The sequence below is a fragment of the Agelaius tricolor genome, unplaced genomic scaffold (genome assembly GCF_023055355.1).
Source record: "Agelaius tricolor isolate 1412-34295 unplaced genomic scaffold, bAgeTri1.0.p SCAF_7, whole genome shotgun sequence".
Lineage (NCBI taxonomy): Eukaryota > Metazoa > Chordata > Aves > Passeriformes > Icteridae > Agelaius > Agelaius tricolor.
The window spans coordinates 41,659,132-41,675,983 of NW_027269267.1; the positions used below are offsets into that span (position 1 = coordinate 41,659,132).

The following is a 16,852-nucleotide window of genomic DNA, read 5'->3' on the forward strand; positions in this document are numbered from 1 at the left end:
TAGAAGAGATATTTACCCTTAAATAGTAGCTACCTACTGTTACTGAAGTCTCAGTGACTGAAATCTAAGGTTATTTTTTTTTTGTATTTGGTTAATTTTTGATATTTACAATATGCGAGGAGTAGATATTACCCTTTGTTTTACGTGTACTATCCCTGTCTATGGCAGCTTCACCTAGTGCTCTGTTGTGACTCCAGATACAAATTGGTCTAGGCCAGAGCACCATCTTTTTCAGGATTAAGTACAAATGCCCAGGTTCACCAAATTTGCTGTACTCAGTTTGGACTGTAGGAGGCAGTCCCCATTATTCCGTTCAGCTTCTCTTTTTCTGCAAGGCAAGATACTTTAGACTTACTGTTCAGTAACAGTAGTCCCTAGCCAGATAAATGTCTTTTAAGTTCACATTCTAGCTTCTGTTATGTTTCCTGCTCACAAGCTTAACTTGTGTCACTAGCAAGAACTTCATCTCCTGACACTGAGGGCTCCATTTGAATCTTTCTAGAGTATTAAAATTTTAAATTAAACATTTGATTCCATTGGTCCCTAAACTCTTACTCTAGTGAAAATTACTCATGTTTCTGGATCGCATTATGAAGAAATCTGCTTATATACCTTATGGTCTTCCTCAGTGGTTTATTGTGTGCAAAATCATTAAACAGGTTCTTAGATGAGTAGTAGTGTAGATAGATCATTTTTGCTTTTCTTTGCACATGGGTATGAAGACAATGTGAGTCTGGTAGGGCTGGGACATGGATAACAACCACAGTTCCCAGTTGTCTGTTTCTGCAGGAAGGATGAGGCATTGGAACTGTGGAAGAGTAGATAAGACATCTGACTTATCTCAGGAGGCAAAAAATGTTCTTTAAAATACATTTTTTTTTCAAAGTGAAGCTGTCTGTTTAAAAAAAAAACGTGAATGAAGATGATTGGTGAAGCATGTCACCATTAAACTAACAAGAGAGTGCAAAAGCACTTATCCACAAAACAAACTGAACTAGTGTTCAAAGCAAAGAACTGATGTGTGATAATGACATCTTCAAAACTAGAAGGGAGGAGCTGAGGCAAATTTGCATCAGGCAGTGTAGCAATTATTTTGAACGTGGCAAAGATAAGTTAGAAACATATTGCTGAGAAAGAAGCACATTGCTAAGGGAAAAGGCTGTAGTTGAGATCATCTCAGTAGTGTTTCAGGCAGACTGATATTTAAAGTCTGGGGAGGTACTTCAAGCCAAGTACTTCAAATACTGTGCAGTCAGTTTATTTTACCAGCAAAGGCAGATGCGCTCTGATAGAAAGTTTTGAGCCTGGCAAATTTGTTTGAATGTGTCCTGCAGCTGTTGGAGGTTTTAATGGGATGAACAGGCTGTAGTCATCTAAAAGGCAGCTAATTTTGACCCAAAGGTGCAATGACAGCTTAATGTGCCAGCCATGTCAATGTAGGTTCTGTAGTAAAATAAACTATATGCTTTGAATTTTCAAAATTTGAATGGATTCAAAATGAAGATAAACTCTGGTATCTTTTTGGTTCTAAGTGCCACCAAAAAAAAAAAAGACATGAGGACACCATTATCTAATTAAGATTTCAAATACATCTCAAAAATAACTTAATTTTTTGTTCAGGAATACTCATAATTCCTCATAGCTGATGTTTACTGAAAAGGTCAGACCACTTTTCTGAGTAAAAAGAGCCTGCAGCATCAGCAGGTAATGCAGAAAGCTCTGAGCCAAGACTCTGCTAAGGCAGCAAATGGTACAGGAGAACACGCCAAGGAATATGAACTTCCTAACAAAGTGCAGCCAACTTCTAAGTGATTCTGAATGTGTTAAAGTTGGCAATTCACATACATACTACTATCCAAACTTATTTTTACCCTTGTGCCTTTTGTTCAGATCAAATGCCTTGTTCTGAATGCAGTGAAGGTCTCCCGCACAAGCGCCGACAGTCATTGTAACAAACACAAGAAGAATTTGTACAGAACTGTTTCAAAAAGAATCTGTTAAAAGGGCAAGATGGTATTAACTAACCGTATAAGGAAAAAAAGGGCAAAAGAAATTAAAGAACTAATGAAACTCAAATTAAGGACCAAGAAGGAACTTGATCAAATTTTAGGGAAGCTAATAATACATGAAAAATGGTCAAATACAAATCAATTCAAGCTATATGGAAAAAGAAACCAAAAACTCAGAATGACTAGAAGTAGAATTTCAGACAGCTTTAACTGGGAAAATCTGGTAGCTACAGAAATAAAAGGAAAAAAAATAATCTACTTTTTAGGCTCTTACACATGATTTATATGCATGGGGGAACATAGGGGAAGAAGCAAAGATGAAAAAATCAGTGGTTCTACCTTGCTGTTAAACTGACTTATGACCAAGCTACATCTGGCTATATGCATTGTTGCATGGCACTCATACTGGTCATTTGACGTTTAAAAATAACTCAACTTTTCTTATTCTCATAGTCACTCACCAGTTATCCTATCTTCCTGTTGGCTAAAGAATAGGGAAACAATGTGAGGCTTGAATCCTTATTCTGGTACGTGTCTATATTGTAAAGAATCTGACCCTGATTTTGTGTTGTCATCTTATTGCAAAAGTTCCATACCTTCTCAGTGATCGCTCATGGGCAGCTCTGTTGTCGTTGTTGCTCCTCCTACAGCAAAAAAAAAACAATCTCTTTCTTCTTAGCCAGCTAACCCACTCTTTTATAGCACTCAACCTTATTGGACACAGCTGTGACCTATTAAGGGCAGGCCTGTTCCTAATCTTTGGTAATTAGTACAGCTGCAACTCCTCAGGGGTGAGATTGCTTTCTGTACTATCTTTATTCTCTTACATTCTACCCCCCACAATTTTGACCATGTCCATATCTACGCTGTTTTCTTTTTTGGATTTTTTAAATATTTCTATATATAAATGAGTTCATATTCTGTTGTTATTGTTTTATTAACTTTTTTCAATAATGAATCCAACAATTCTCTTCTCAGTCATTGAAGTATTTATACCATTGGTATTTTAAGGAGGTGATGTCCAGGACATGTCTTATTACAGAAGAGAAAAAACTGAGGAAAAAAAAAAAAGGGAATTCCAGTTTACCAGTGGGAATTTGAGGCTCAAAAAGATTAAGAAAAACATTCAGAGATCTAATACATAAATTTATACACACATTAATTTTTTTAGAAAATTCTACATAGAGGTCTTTGATTAGATGGGACCAGTATGTCAAACTGGTGAGCTTTTTTCTTCCTCAAGCTTAGTCTATTACATATCTTTTATTTCAGTTTTTCTCTTAGACAAACAAAAGTCTAATATTTAGTACCCAATAGAGCATTATGATGATACTCTGAAATATTTAAAATTCATAAATATTTTTAACTTAGAATGAGATATTTTATGATCATAATCATACATTAGCAGAAATGAGAAGAAAGAACATTTTTAACAGTTAATTATATCAGTATAAAAATATTTCTTGGATTATTCCTTTGATCATAAATTTCTCCTCTCTTTTTTTTTTATAAACTCATTTCATCTTGATTCTGATCACGTTACATTTTAGTATTGCTGTTCATAGACCTGAGTTTTCAAAACTAGCCTCTGAAAAATAAAAATTTCATTTCATCAAGTTCCAATTCTCTACTTTTAGCAATTTTCAGTTAAAAATATTGTTATCCATTATTTTCTCTTTTTTAACAACTCACAAATTGATTCCTCGTGGCATGTTGATCATGCTTTCAATGATCAGATTCTTGAAGTTCTTGTACTGACCTTTCACAAGTGAATTAATCTTATTTTCAGGTACATTGCTCTTTTTAAGATCAGAGAGGCTCCCAAGTTTTTAGAATGCTCATTTGAATCATATATTTTTAACTGTTCATTTCTTGGTGATATTGTGGATTATTTAATTCTTTGACATAAAACTCAAGCATTTTGTTAAGATTTCAGTGGACCTTTCATAGGTGATTAGGAAGAAAATAGAAAGAAGAATAAAGCACTCTAAAAAACCTCCCAAGCAAGACAAATTTGCAAAAGGGACAAAGAAAGGACCAAAAAAAAAAATTCTCAAAATGGTGAAAGTATACAAAAGCAGGAAGCCCCCCACAAGGAAAAGGTAAATAATATTAAAAAAAAAAAAATTGGAGGAGCTTACAATTGTATTTAGGTCCTCAGGAAGCATGAAGTATTATTGCTCCATTTTATTTTTGCAATGTAGCCTTCTAAATAATGTAAAAGACTCAGGGTAGCCCTAACTGTGAATTGCAAATGAGAGCTCAATTTCAACACACACATTACAAATACGACAAAATACAGTCTAGGCTTGATTTGTTATCCATGCTGAAAAACAAATTTTCATTTCGAAACACATCACTGGGCTGTCACAGCTTTAGGATGCAAGACTGGTTAAAGGATGAGGAACTTGGGGAGCTCTGGAAGCTGTCTTTGTATAATGAAAAACCTGGTGAAACCACTGGAAAAGGGATTTCTGCTAGAAAGGTCAAACACTAATAGAGGGGCTAAAGCAGTTTTTTGGGAATACTTTTCAGAAACTTTGTTACCTCACAGAGCAAAGGATGAAATTCTGTATGTCTTTTTCTGAAAGATATTATTTGAATATAATGTATTTTGGCAGTGATGCAAAAGTCAATCTTCTGTGGACTCTTAGTCTTCAACAATTCTCTGAAATGATAGAGCTCTCTGCTCCAGCTTGCTATGGAGTGAAATGGCAGCCAGTTATAGTGCAAAGAGAGCATTCTGTATCAGCAGGAAAGGATCTGAAGGACATGGTAATAAACCTGATTTATTTTAGCAAATAATGTATTTGCATAACTATACACTTGCATAACAATATGAAGGAGAAAGGAAAACACAAAAGAAAAGCTCTGTTTAATGAAAGAACTGTAAGAAGACAACAGTCCAAGACAGTAATCAAATTATATCTGTGCATTAAATGATTTAAATGAAAGTTGACATGAGCATCCACTAGGACTTTAGGACTTTATCGTCCTTTTTTTTTCTTTTTTTTTTTGGTTTGTTGGGCTTTTTTAAAATTTTTTTAATTTTTGTGGAGGTTGATGAAACCTGCCAGTGGATGTGTTTTTGTTTCTCAGCAGCAGAGTTTTGAGATTTTTTTTTCCTATGAATTACTCTACCTTGAAATAAAACATCTGGTCTCATAGGAATTTCAACATGCTTTAGTTTTTCAATCAGTACAAAACACATACACCACTGTAGCACTGCTGGGCTTTTGTGTGTCAGCCTCTTAGAAGAATTGACTCTGTCTCCATAAGGCCTAAAATGCAGAGAACTCATCTGGGAGGCAAATGTGGTTCTACTTCACCTTTATCTCCCACAGCTGTGAAAGCTGTCAGCTTCTAAAACTGACGAATTGAGAATTCAGAATATTCTCAGAGTAGTTCAACTGTCTCACACCAGTGTTTCTTTCACTTGTTCTTGCCTTTCCTCTGGATTTTCTTTTTTCAGGAAAATAGCAAGATCAACCATCTCCTTATGTATATTAATTGGATATATCCCTATGTTTACTACAGTGACTGTTGAATGGCTCTAAAGCTTTATCTTTAAATACTCAGTTTATGTAAGTAACTGAGTTCTGAAATATCTTAATGTTCTAGTAGCCAGTAATCATGAAAAAGCCTTTAAAGACTGGACTAGTTTCAAATGCCATTTGCTCTGTTGCCAAAAATCACATTTTTAAATGTCTACACTTAGCCTTTATTTCACACACAACTATCTTTGGAGCTGTGCAAGACGTTACTTTTTATTTAGCTGAAAACTGGTATTTCAAATTTTGTTCTTGTTCCAAATCAAATAACTGTTTTTCAGATGATTTCCCAGAAAAGAGGGGTCCTTTTAAATATCAACAAATTTGAAGTTTTTTGTTCTAGAAAGGCAAAATGTTTTCTTCTATTGCTTGCATAATTTGACAATTTCATAGAATAGCATTTAATCACATAATAGGTTCCTATTATGAAATATTAATATTTTCTATCTATATATGCCACATAATTCATTGAAGCATAGAATATTCTGAACTGGCAGGGACCCACAAGGATCATTGAGTCAACTTCTGACTCCACACAGGGCAACCTAAGGTTCAAACCCATATATCTAAGAGTGCTGTCCAAGTGTGTTTTGAGCATCAGAAGCCTGCAGCCATGACCAGCTCCTCCGGGAGTTTTTCCAATACATGAACACCACATCTCAACTTTTTCTCACATAGCTCTAAGACATTTCTTTGCATCCTCTCCTGGACACCACAAAGTGGAGATAGGCACTTCCATCTCCACTTGCATGTGGAGATCTCCACTCCTCCTTATGATGAAGTTGAAGACAGCAATTTTTCCTGTCAGTCCCCTCTTCTCTAAGACAGCATCCTCAGCTTCTCCTCATACATCATTCCCTCTAGCCCCTCACCATGTTTGCTGCCCTCCAGTCAGTCTAGTAACTTGATTCCCTTCTTTTATTGTGGATCTCAAAACTGCACACAGGTGCAGGACACACCAGTGTTCAGTACAGTGGAACAATCACTTACCAGTCAGACAAGTGCTTAATTCACCCCAGGATATAGTAATCCTCACGTTTCAGTTCTAGCATTTCATTTTTTTAATTTTCCCTAAAATTCTGCATCATTTACACAAAACATAGGGTTAATCTCAGCTACATTTAGTTGCCTAAAAATTGGGAAATTAATCTGAGTCAACTAGATTTTATAGTCAGTAGACAGAAACAGGCATCTCTAAATCTAAGTTCTTTTTAAATAGTTGTCACCATGGTATTATGTACCAGTGTTAACTCTCACTGCCAACAGAACAAGGCCTACAGTTTACATGTTTTACTGTTCTTGCTAAGACGCTGCTGCTCCTCCTGCAATTATGTAAATATTGATATACTCTCACAGTTCACCAAGTTAAAGCTCACAAGAACTAAATATAATGGTATTTCTGTCATAAATAGATGAAAAAATAGTTCTACTTGTTTGGTGTAAAGGAAACAGAAGAAGAAAGGTGAAGTTTGCACACATTTTGTGTATGACTTCATTGATTTATAAACTATAAAAATTGTACCAAATAGATCCAAAAAAGTGCATGTGAATAATTTTAATTTTTTTCCACAGATGCTGCAATATGAAAAAGATTTACATAATTGCCAATATACAAATGGCATTGGCATGTTAAATTTTTCCATTCATACTAGTTTAAAGTATAGTTTGGAACCAGATTTTTATAGTTCACAAGAAATTATCTTGTAATTCACAAATGTGGCATAAAAATGCTAAAACAAAATAGAAAAGAATTTGCATTTTAACTTAGAAACTCAAGGAATTTAAAAATCTGCTAGGAAATGCTGCTTAAAAAAAGAGCATTTTAGATTGTATCAATTGCAAAGAATGAGACCTTCCAAAAACTGTGACCCTGACTCTTTAAATGCCTTACAATACCACATAACACATGGCTTGTCCTATAAGTTCCAAAACTTTAATTAGCCTTTAACATATTGTTTTCTTTTAAAATGTCCCTCTTAATTATTCATTTCAGTGAAGCAGACTAATTATGCTTCTTGGATAAAAGCATATTGGCTCATTAATCTTTCTTTTTCAGTAACATATAAACAGCAGCTATGATGAACAAGATAGCAGTTTTTTAATTACAATTTTCTGCCTATAGAAGATAGAAAAAAGTTTGGGATCCTGAGGGAATGCCAATGTTATTTGAAGATTATAGTTATGATTGTAACATTCTTATGAAATATTAAGAAAAAAATGAAACTAGGCACCATATGCAATAATTTATTATTTCTGAATTTTATTGTCAATTAATTTCTGCCATTAATATTTTTCATGTTGCTGTCTATTACCATAAGCCATATTTGCTTAGGTTTTCCCAAAGCATTGATAATAGACGCAACTGTCCATTATTAATTAAGAAACCTTTAGGACATATAAAAAAAATACTTTTTACTATTTCTTCATTTTAAAAATTAATGAGAAAAAAAAATTAGTCATTCAGAAGACCGTATGTTTAAAAGCTTACTCCTTCTCTCTTATTTATGCTTAAAACCACAACAGTCTTACTACCATTGTATTCTGTCTTCTGGTTCCTATTTCTGTAAAACTTTGCTGTGACATGTTATTACACTGGTCATCAAATCTGGTTCATTGTTCTGTTTTTTATTATGAGGTTAGAGAGCACAAAAACTACTTCTGATCTGGCAAACTTAGTCAAACTGTTTAAGCCTTGTCTAGTTAATGTGTATCAATTCATTGCTTTAGTTCCTTATTTTATCCTTTTTTATGTGATGTTACTTCAAACAGTTTCAATTTGTAAAATGATTTTATTGTTCCAGGGTTACATGTGATATACTAACACACACAGGTGTGTTTATTTAAAAATAGTTATTGAATGATAGAATGGTTTGGGTTGGAAGAGACCTTAAAGATCATCAAGTTTCAAACCTCATGCCATGGGCAGGGTTGCTACCCACTAGACCATGTTTCTCAAAGCCCCATCCAATCTATCCTTCAATACTTCCAGGGATAAGGCATCTACAGCTTTTCTGAGCTTTTCTGTTCCAGTGTCTCACCATCATCACAGTAAAGAATCTATTCCTACTATCTAATCTAAACCTACTTTCTTCCAATTGAAAGCCATTCCATTTTGTCGTATCACTACATGGCCTAGTAAAAAGTCTCTCTCCGTGTTTCTTGTAGCTCCCTTTAGGTGCTGGAAGGTGGATATAAGGTCTTCTCAAAGTCTTCTTTAGATGGAATGATTTCAGCTCTCTCAGCCTGTCTTCATTGGAGGGGTGCTCCAGCCCTCTGATCATCTTTGTGATCCTTCTCTGGAACTTGGTCCAGCAGGTCCATGGGGGTCCCCAGAGCTGGATGCAGTGCTCCAAATGGGGTTTCACCAGAGTGGAGCAGAATCACGTCCCTCGACCTGCTGATCACATCTCTTTTGTTGCAGCCCAGGATACAATTTCCTTTCAAGGCTGAAAGCATGCATTGCTGACTTAGCCAAGCTTCACATTCACCAGCATTCCCAAGATCTTCTCCTTAGAGCATCTCTCAATCCATTGTCCATCCAGGAAGCATTTGAGATTCAGTTTGCCATGATCCACATGCAGGGCTTTGCACTTGGCCCTGTTGAGCTTCATCAAATGAACTTCATCTGCACAGCCCCACTCTCAAGCTTGTCACTGTCCCTCTAAATGACATCCCTTACCTCCACCATATTGATCACATCACGCAGCTTGGTGTTTTCTGCAAACCTGGTGGTGGTGCACTCAATCCCACTGTTCATGTTGCCAAGAAAGATGTTTGAGAGTGCCTGGTCCCAATACTGACCCCTAAGCAAAACCACTCCTGACTGGTATGTACACTCCCTCTTGAGTTTTCACTGTCCACCTCCAAGAAGATGTCACCAAAACTGCTTATACATCATGCTTCTGTACCCAAATAATTTTAAAGACAAACTTGTTGCAGTTTCTCAGTGTATTCCTTGTAATGGAAGTCCAAAATGACACAGTACTTGAGAAGCAATTTCACACACAATACAAAGAGAAAGGAATGGCATTTTTGACCAACTGCCTACTTACTTGCTAATGCAGCACAGTATATCACTGACCTTCATTGCCATGGGGATTAATATTCTGGTTCACATTTAATTTGCCACAGGGATACCCAGGTTACCATTACCTGGAAATCTGCTCTCTAGCCATTTGACAATATTGCAACTGTAAGGGAGTATGGGATTATTCCATTCCAAAGACATAACTTTGCAAATTTTGTCAAACTTCAGGAGATTTGGCTGCAAATATATTATGACTGGCTGTGAGAATATTGCTAAAATCAAAGTAATTTACATACATGGCTCTCCCCCCACCCACACAGCCAGACATAGCACCAGTGCAGACCATCAGGCTGCTAAAGAAGCTTTGGTAAATACATGCTGCCTGTTCCCAATCTCCTTCTTCATGTAGGTGTAAATGACTTACAGCAGGATTTGATTAAAAATCTTCCAGAGTAATGAGGTAAAGCTGATTATAATTTCATTTCCCAGAAATTTCTTCCTTTTTTTTTTGAAAATAGATGTGAAATTTCCATTTTTCCATTTTGAGAGCAGCTTCAAAATGTTGTCAGCTGCTGAAGATTAGCCCTAGTAGGCAGCTAAGCCCCACACAGCTGTTTCTTCATTCCCCCACAGCGGGATGGGAGAGAGGATAAAAAAGGATAAAAATGCAAAACCCCAGAGTTGAGATAAAGACAATTCAATAGGTAAAACAAAACAAGAGATTAATTCACTGCTTCCCATGGGCAGGCAGGTGTTCAATGATGTCTAGGAAAGCAGGGCTCCATCACATATACACATTACTTGGGAAATAAATGCAATGACATCAAATGTCATGCCCTTCCTTCTTCTTACTCCAGTATTTATTGCTGAGCATGGTGCCATGTGGTATGGAATATCCTTCTGGTCAGCTGGCTTCACCTGTCTTGGCTCTGTCCCCTCACAACTTCTTGTGCCACCCCAGCCTGCTGCCCTCCCCTAAGATCCTCACCCATAAATTCTCTAACAAACATCATCCACTCAGTAGCAAAACTGTGGATTTGTGCTGCTCTTTTGCATACAGCACCATCTTCCCACACGATTTTTTTTTTGCCAGTTTTATCCAGAGCTTCCATCATATTTCTCAGGTCATGTTCATTCATGTACTGTCACTTGAGATGGTTACAGCTGTGACAATTGCTGCAGGGAAGTGTGAGAGCCTCCCTTGACACACTCTCCCTAGTTGTTTCAGCGCTGCACCCCATCGTCTATTTTTCTAGTTTGGTCTTCATCCACCAACTAGCCTTCTATAAATTCTTCCTTTAAATACTTCTTTAAATGAAATTAAATGTATTTAGTATGTACTTTTCCCTCAAAATATATATTTTTTTTCAAATTTTAATTAGTATAAACTGGCACTGATGTCTATAGTACATTGACAATTCATACTATCTACATGCTGGTACCTGTATTTATTTAAGCTTTTAAACATAATTTTAATCTAGACAAGAAAATATGTATCTCCTTGGATTTTCCAAGTGTTGGATGTTTAAGGCTCTTAAAGATAAGTTTATTTAATGGATTCAGGAGCATTACTTTGTGTAAAATTTAAAAATTTTGGTTACAAATAACTCCTCATCCTTGTCTTGTATTTACATATAAATACATTCAAAAATCTTCCCCTGCAAATGCGTTATCTTCAAGTAAATAAGTTAAACTATGTTGTAAACTATTGGTCGTACAGAGATTTGATTTTGTGAGTAGCACTTTGGATGCCATCATTGGCTGCCAAATGAAACCTATGAGTGATTCTTTCACCACTCTTATGCATTTAGTAATCCTAGTTTGAAAAGAGTTTTTGAAACCTGTTAGAAAAACCTTCCAGTTTTAAAATTTTACTGAGTAAATCAAACAGCCTTGTTTTTCAGAATCTTCAGCTTCTCTAGCTTCTTTCCTTTTACATAACTTTCTTCACCATACAAATCTGTCTGTACAGTGACATCAAAATTGTGAGCTCAAACTATTAAATTTTAAACATTTCTTGTATTATGACAGATTGATTATATTAAATATCAGAACAATGAGAATGTTCTTCTCATCCAGCTTTATAATCTTTTGTTGTACAAATAATTATGATTGAGCTATTCGTTTGGATACATTTTGTCATTAACCAAGACAAAAAGAATACTCTTGAACAGTTTATGTGACCTATATAAGGTACTTATTTTAGGAAGAAACAAACAATTTGTTAAAGATAATATATACTATAAAGGGAATTGAAGGATGAAAAAAATCTTGACTAGATGCAGATATTTATAGTGCAGATGACTAGTCTGACCAAGTCACTTGAGGCTTTCTTTCTGATTAATGAAGATAAAGAGGCAGTGGTATGCTAGAAGTTTAAAGACAGGAAAAAACATTCCTCTGGGTCAAACAGACATAGAGGACACTATCATCAATTCCACGGCCAGTGTAGATACAGTGTCTGAAAGAATCAGCTTGGTTCTTGGCCTCTGGGGAACTTACTGGGAAATAAAGCCATATCAGGTGGTCGCATTATGTAGACTTATGTATGTTATGATTAGAACTGACCTTCCACTAGAATCATTGCAAAGAAGCATAGAGATCTTTGCCAATGTTTGCCTATGCTTGAGTTTCTCTTGCCTTAACTGCCATGGGCTGAGAAACCTCCTTGGGACATCTCACACAGTTCTACCTCTTTGTGTTCAGGCAGCTGGATTAAGTTGTGGGAATGAGATTCAATTCAAGAGAAAATATTTGATGTTAGGTGAGTACACATAGTCTAGATGATTAAATTTTCTTTTGTCAATTTTTTTTTTAATTAAGAGTGATCTAAAGAACAAAGTCAATGAAACTTCTAAAGGTGCAATGCAGTAACCTTAACATAGATGTCAGGAGCCATTCAATATAATGAACCCATCCATCCTGACTTCCAGATTCTTCTCAGAGAGGATACAGATTTACTATGCATCTTCATCATAACTGCTAAGCTCATGTATATTTCTCATACACCAGAAGACCTTTGAAATCCATGTTTGGTGAGCCAAGGTCCTAATCTCTACTGACAATATTGCAAATTTAGATATTTAGCTTAGAGTTTTTGTTCTCTGTTTAGCGTGGTTTAATTGTAGACTGAAACTAGAACTGAACATCTATGAAATCTACACACCTCTAATCTATCCCAGTGTTCTATACTTCTGTACTGACACAGTCATCATGTCACAGGAGAAGCACTTCCATTCTGTCTCTAGGGGTCTATAGAATGTATTATATACTTACAGTAGGACTGTCTTTGACTGGGTCTATATTAGAATCTGCATGGTTATGGCACAGAAATTATTCACTGAGGTCATCAAGCTCTTGCATTTCAGAAAGCAAATATTTCCTTTTATTCCCAGGTAATTTACTGTAAGAAACAGAATGCAGAGAAAAAAAAGTTCTAGGTCAAGTCATGTGCCTTTTTTGCATGGCCCTTGATAACTTATTTATTGAGTGTGTCTCTATGTGATTTGCAGCTTTATCTGGAATTCTTTAAACAAATAGTAAAGACTATTTTTTGTTGTTCTAACATTCATTTAGTAAGACAAGTCTGGGTAACAGTGTGCTGAGCTTAGCTGAGCAAGTCTAGTAAGCTTACTAAGGCAAATAGTGACAGACTGATGGTTAGCATATGCAATATAAGTGCATTGTAAAGATCAGTGCATGCAGTAAATTAGAATATTTTTATTTAACATATATTTATTTTATGCTAACCTGAATTCTAGGAATAGTGTACCAATATATAGAGTTATTGATGGTTCTTAACTTCTTGTAAGGTTAGGAGCTTTTTATGCAGAAACACAGAGCCATGTTCCTCCAGGATCTCCCAAGTAAGCCTGTAAACAGTTTTTCTATACACTTATTACACCTAAACTAAAACAAGCAAACAAAAAATCCAAAATCCTCAAATTCAAAAAACCCAACCAAACTCATTATTATCAATAGAATTTTCATGCACCTTTTAAGTAAAGACTGAGGAAGGAAAAATAAGCATGAAAGAACCATTAGAAACCTAAATCCAGCAACCAGTGATGTCTGAAACAAAATCTTAAATAGATCAGCTACTTGAATTATGTAGAGACTTATTTAATGTAAATAAAACATTAGATTCCTTCTAGTCAAAGACTGATAAGAACTTCCAGAGAATGAGTTTTTTTTTTTTCTTAAAATGGTGATGGAAAGTAAAGCTCGACATCTAGGAAACTTCTTTAAGATCAGAAAATCCAAAATTATGTTTTTTCCAATAAAGTCTTATTTTAGCTAGAGGAAAATACCATTTTGGAGGAATCTCTCCCTCTGTTATTTATTTAGAGAACCTGACTACTAGAGGCTGAGGACTTGATGTTTTGCTTTTCAGTTGCCAGAAAACTGTTGTGCTGTCTTTGAAAAGGTAGAACTTATCCTAGACATAGTAAACTAGTTATAATAGAGAAAAGAAAATGAACAATTCAGGAATTGCGTCACAACCAGGCCATGTGTAAAGTAACAATTGCCTAGCATGCTGTTAAAAAAAAATCAATAGGGAAAAATGTATTTGTAAGCAAATTCTTTGTGTGCAGAAACCTCAATTTCTTTATTTCTAATCACCTGTTCTGAAAGTACTTGCTCTGTAGATTTCTAATACGCTCTCTAAGAAATAAAACACCAAATGGAGACACATCTATGCTTGTTTGAACAAAGCACTAGAAAAAATTTTAACTATGTTTTGTGACACTCAGTTTGAGTGTTCTGGCTCTCTTGCTCATAGCATTGCTCAACAATCAGGGTCATCAGTTTCTTGACTCAGAGAAATAATTTTATCAACTAGATTTTACTTTCTGTTTTACATCAAATATACTAAGTTCTTCCAGGATAATCTAAGAAAAAAATTATTCCTGTCAATTAAGGAACAATAGAATGAAATGAAAAAAAGCCAAAGAAATATGACAAAAAAACCCAACACAGACATAGTGAAAAATCCTAACAGTGTTAAACAACTGTATTATTGAATGAATACATTCATATATTATTTTAAAAATGTGGTTAGATTTTTTTAAGAAAAAAAAAACTCAATTGAAAATTCCTCAACTGTATTTTTACAATTAAAAATTATCCTATGAGATTTTTCCAGGGGAGTAAGGGTTCACCATGTTTCATAACTGGGAAACAGTTTGCCAGGTGAGTTACTTGTTCAGCTGCTTCAAGAACCATCATCTTCTCATAGAGAACCTCGTTTTTTGATAGAAGAACTGTATTTTTATAAACAAATATAAATACTTAGCACTTTGAGTTGTAAATTATGAATTTAAAACTTAGCAACATCTTTGGAAAGTGAGACAATATTATAGACTACTAGTTCTATAATTTCTGTGGAAAAAAAGAATTTTTATTATCTCACAGCTCTTAATTGTCTTATTCCTTATTAAGATTTGAACACTCATTTGTGGATTGACATCATCTCTACATGAGTCCTTATGTGGTGTAATTTGTCTATATATTGACACTAGAATCCATGCACAGACTATGGAATTTCCTGGAAGTGGCTTGCTCTTCTCAGGGGCTATAGCTGAAACCCTGAATATTTAGTAATCTCTTTTAAACTCCTTTAATTTTGTATTCAGTCCAAAAGCAATCCAGGATAAAAAGTTCTGTCCCTGTTGTTCACCTCTACAGTGCTATGGCCAACGAGGACATCTGACAATGAATATGTTCAATTAAATCTGCACAAAAATTTAAAACATTTAGTGTGAAAGTCCTTAATACAGCCTGTTTTTAAAGATGCTTGAGTTTTGTGTATTTTTGTACCACAAAATGGAGCACTGACTAGAGATATCCTGAGAGCTAGAATTAGTTGGTAAGTTTGCATGAGTTACCACAGAACTATTTAAGGATACTAACTCATGGCGTATAAACAGTATAGTCAGGTCAGCAGGGCTGTTTAGCCCAGAGCTGATACATTTCTGAATTCATAACTAGCTCTTTTGTAACTAGCTGAGACATTTCTGCACAATACACAGCACTAGACTGGACATACCTGTAGGCTGTTGAACCCATGGTACATCACATTTACTGGGTAACTGGCCTGATTTTCAGAGTGATTGAACCTCTTCAAACGACCCAGGAGATTTCAAATAAAATTATAGAAATTTTAAGCATAAATGTAGTTAATTTAAAATACTAATTTCCTTATATTATTAATCAAATAACTCTGGAACAAATTCTGGTGAGTGTGAGGATATTGCTTGTTTTCTTTTGATTACAAATACAGTATTGTTTTTACAGTGTAAACCAGCTAACTCTATTTATTATTTAATATCAATGTCAACATGTGGCAACATAAGAAATGTTAAAATATGGATAAAATTAACTAGATAATTACCTTGTGCCTAAACTTCAGATGCTTAGATGGACTTTTTGCTTCTGGTTGTGTTGTTTTGTTTTTGTCTTTTTTTTAATTCAAGTGCTGTTTTCATCATATGAAATTAATTAATGTGGTTGTCTTTGAGTCCTCCAGAGACACATCTGTGAAGCTAAGTTTAAGTTAGACTGGCTCTGTTCCATCCTTTCTGGGAAGAAGTAACAGACTATTCCTGTGATTTATATTCTAGCAATATGAGTAATGTGCTTTTATTATACAGAAATATTTTTGCAGCCATTTAGTTTCTTTTAATTTAGTAATTGTAACAATTGGGACTTAAACAAGCACTTAATCTGTCACTTTCATGCTTTGGCAAATAGTTTACATCATCAGAATTGGAAAGACCATGTAGATGCAAGGAGAACATTTTCAGAGACTTCAATCCAAAGAGATGCAAGACAGCTTTGAACAGAACTGGCCCTTATTTAATCATTCTTCAGACAATGCTTCTGCTCTCTCATAAGATCTAATACAACAGAACTTTACCCTGAAAAAGGAAATGAGAGAAAGAAAAAATCAATTAATTGAAGTTATTTTCATTCATTCCTAAAACCACCTCTACCAAAAACTATTAATCACAGAAGCCTCTTAAGGCATCATCCTTAGCTCTTCCAGGGTTTACCAAGGTCTTGCTCCATTGCAGATCACTTTACACATGGACTGATATTTATAGGTTCTTCTGATTTCAAAATTTTGGATTACAAATTTTTCCCTTTTTTAAACAAAACTTCCTAATTATATCTACTGTAATGTCAAGCCCATTTTGAATTTTCCCTATACTTTGAAACAGAGTACACAGATATCTATTTAAAACTGATTTTTAAAGTTGCAT

General features: G+C 35.0%; 1 long non-coding RNA gene across 1 annotated transcript in view; it reads right to left on the reverse strand.

Annotated features, from left to right (window-relative positions):
* LOC139591846 (uncharacterized) overlaps positions 1–16,852 on the reverse strand; it is a 114,946-nt gene that overhangs the window by 24,260 nt on the left and 73,834 nt on the right. The window contains exon 3 of the long non-coding RNA XR_011679777.1: positions 15,637–16,507. This is a non-coding gene — a long non-coding RNA (uncharacterized lncRNA). The remainder of the gene's footprint in view (positions 1–15,636; positions 16,508–16,852) is intronic.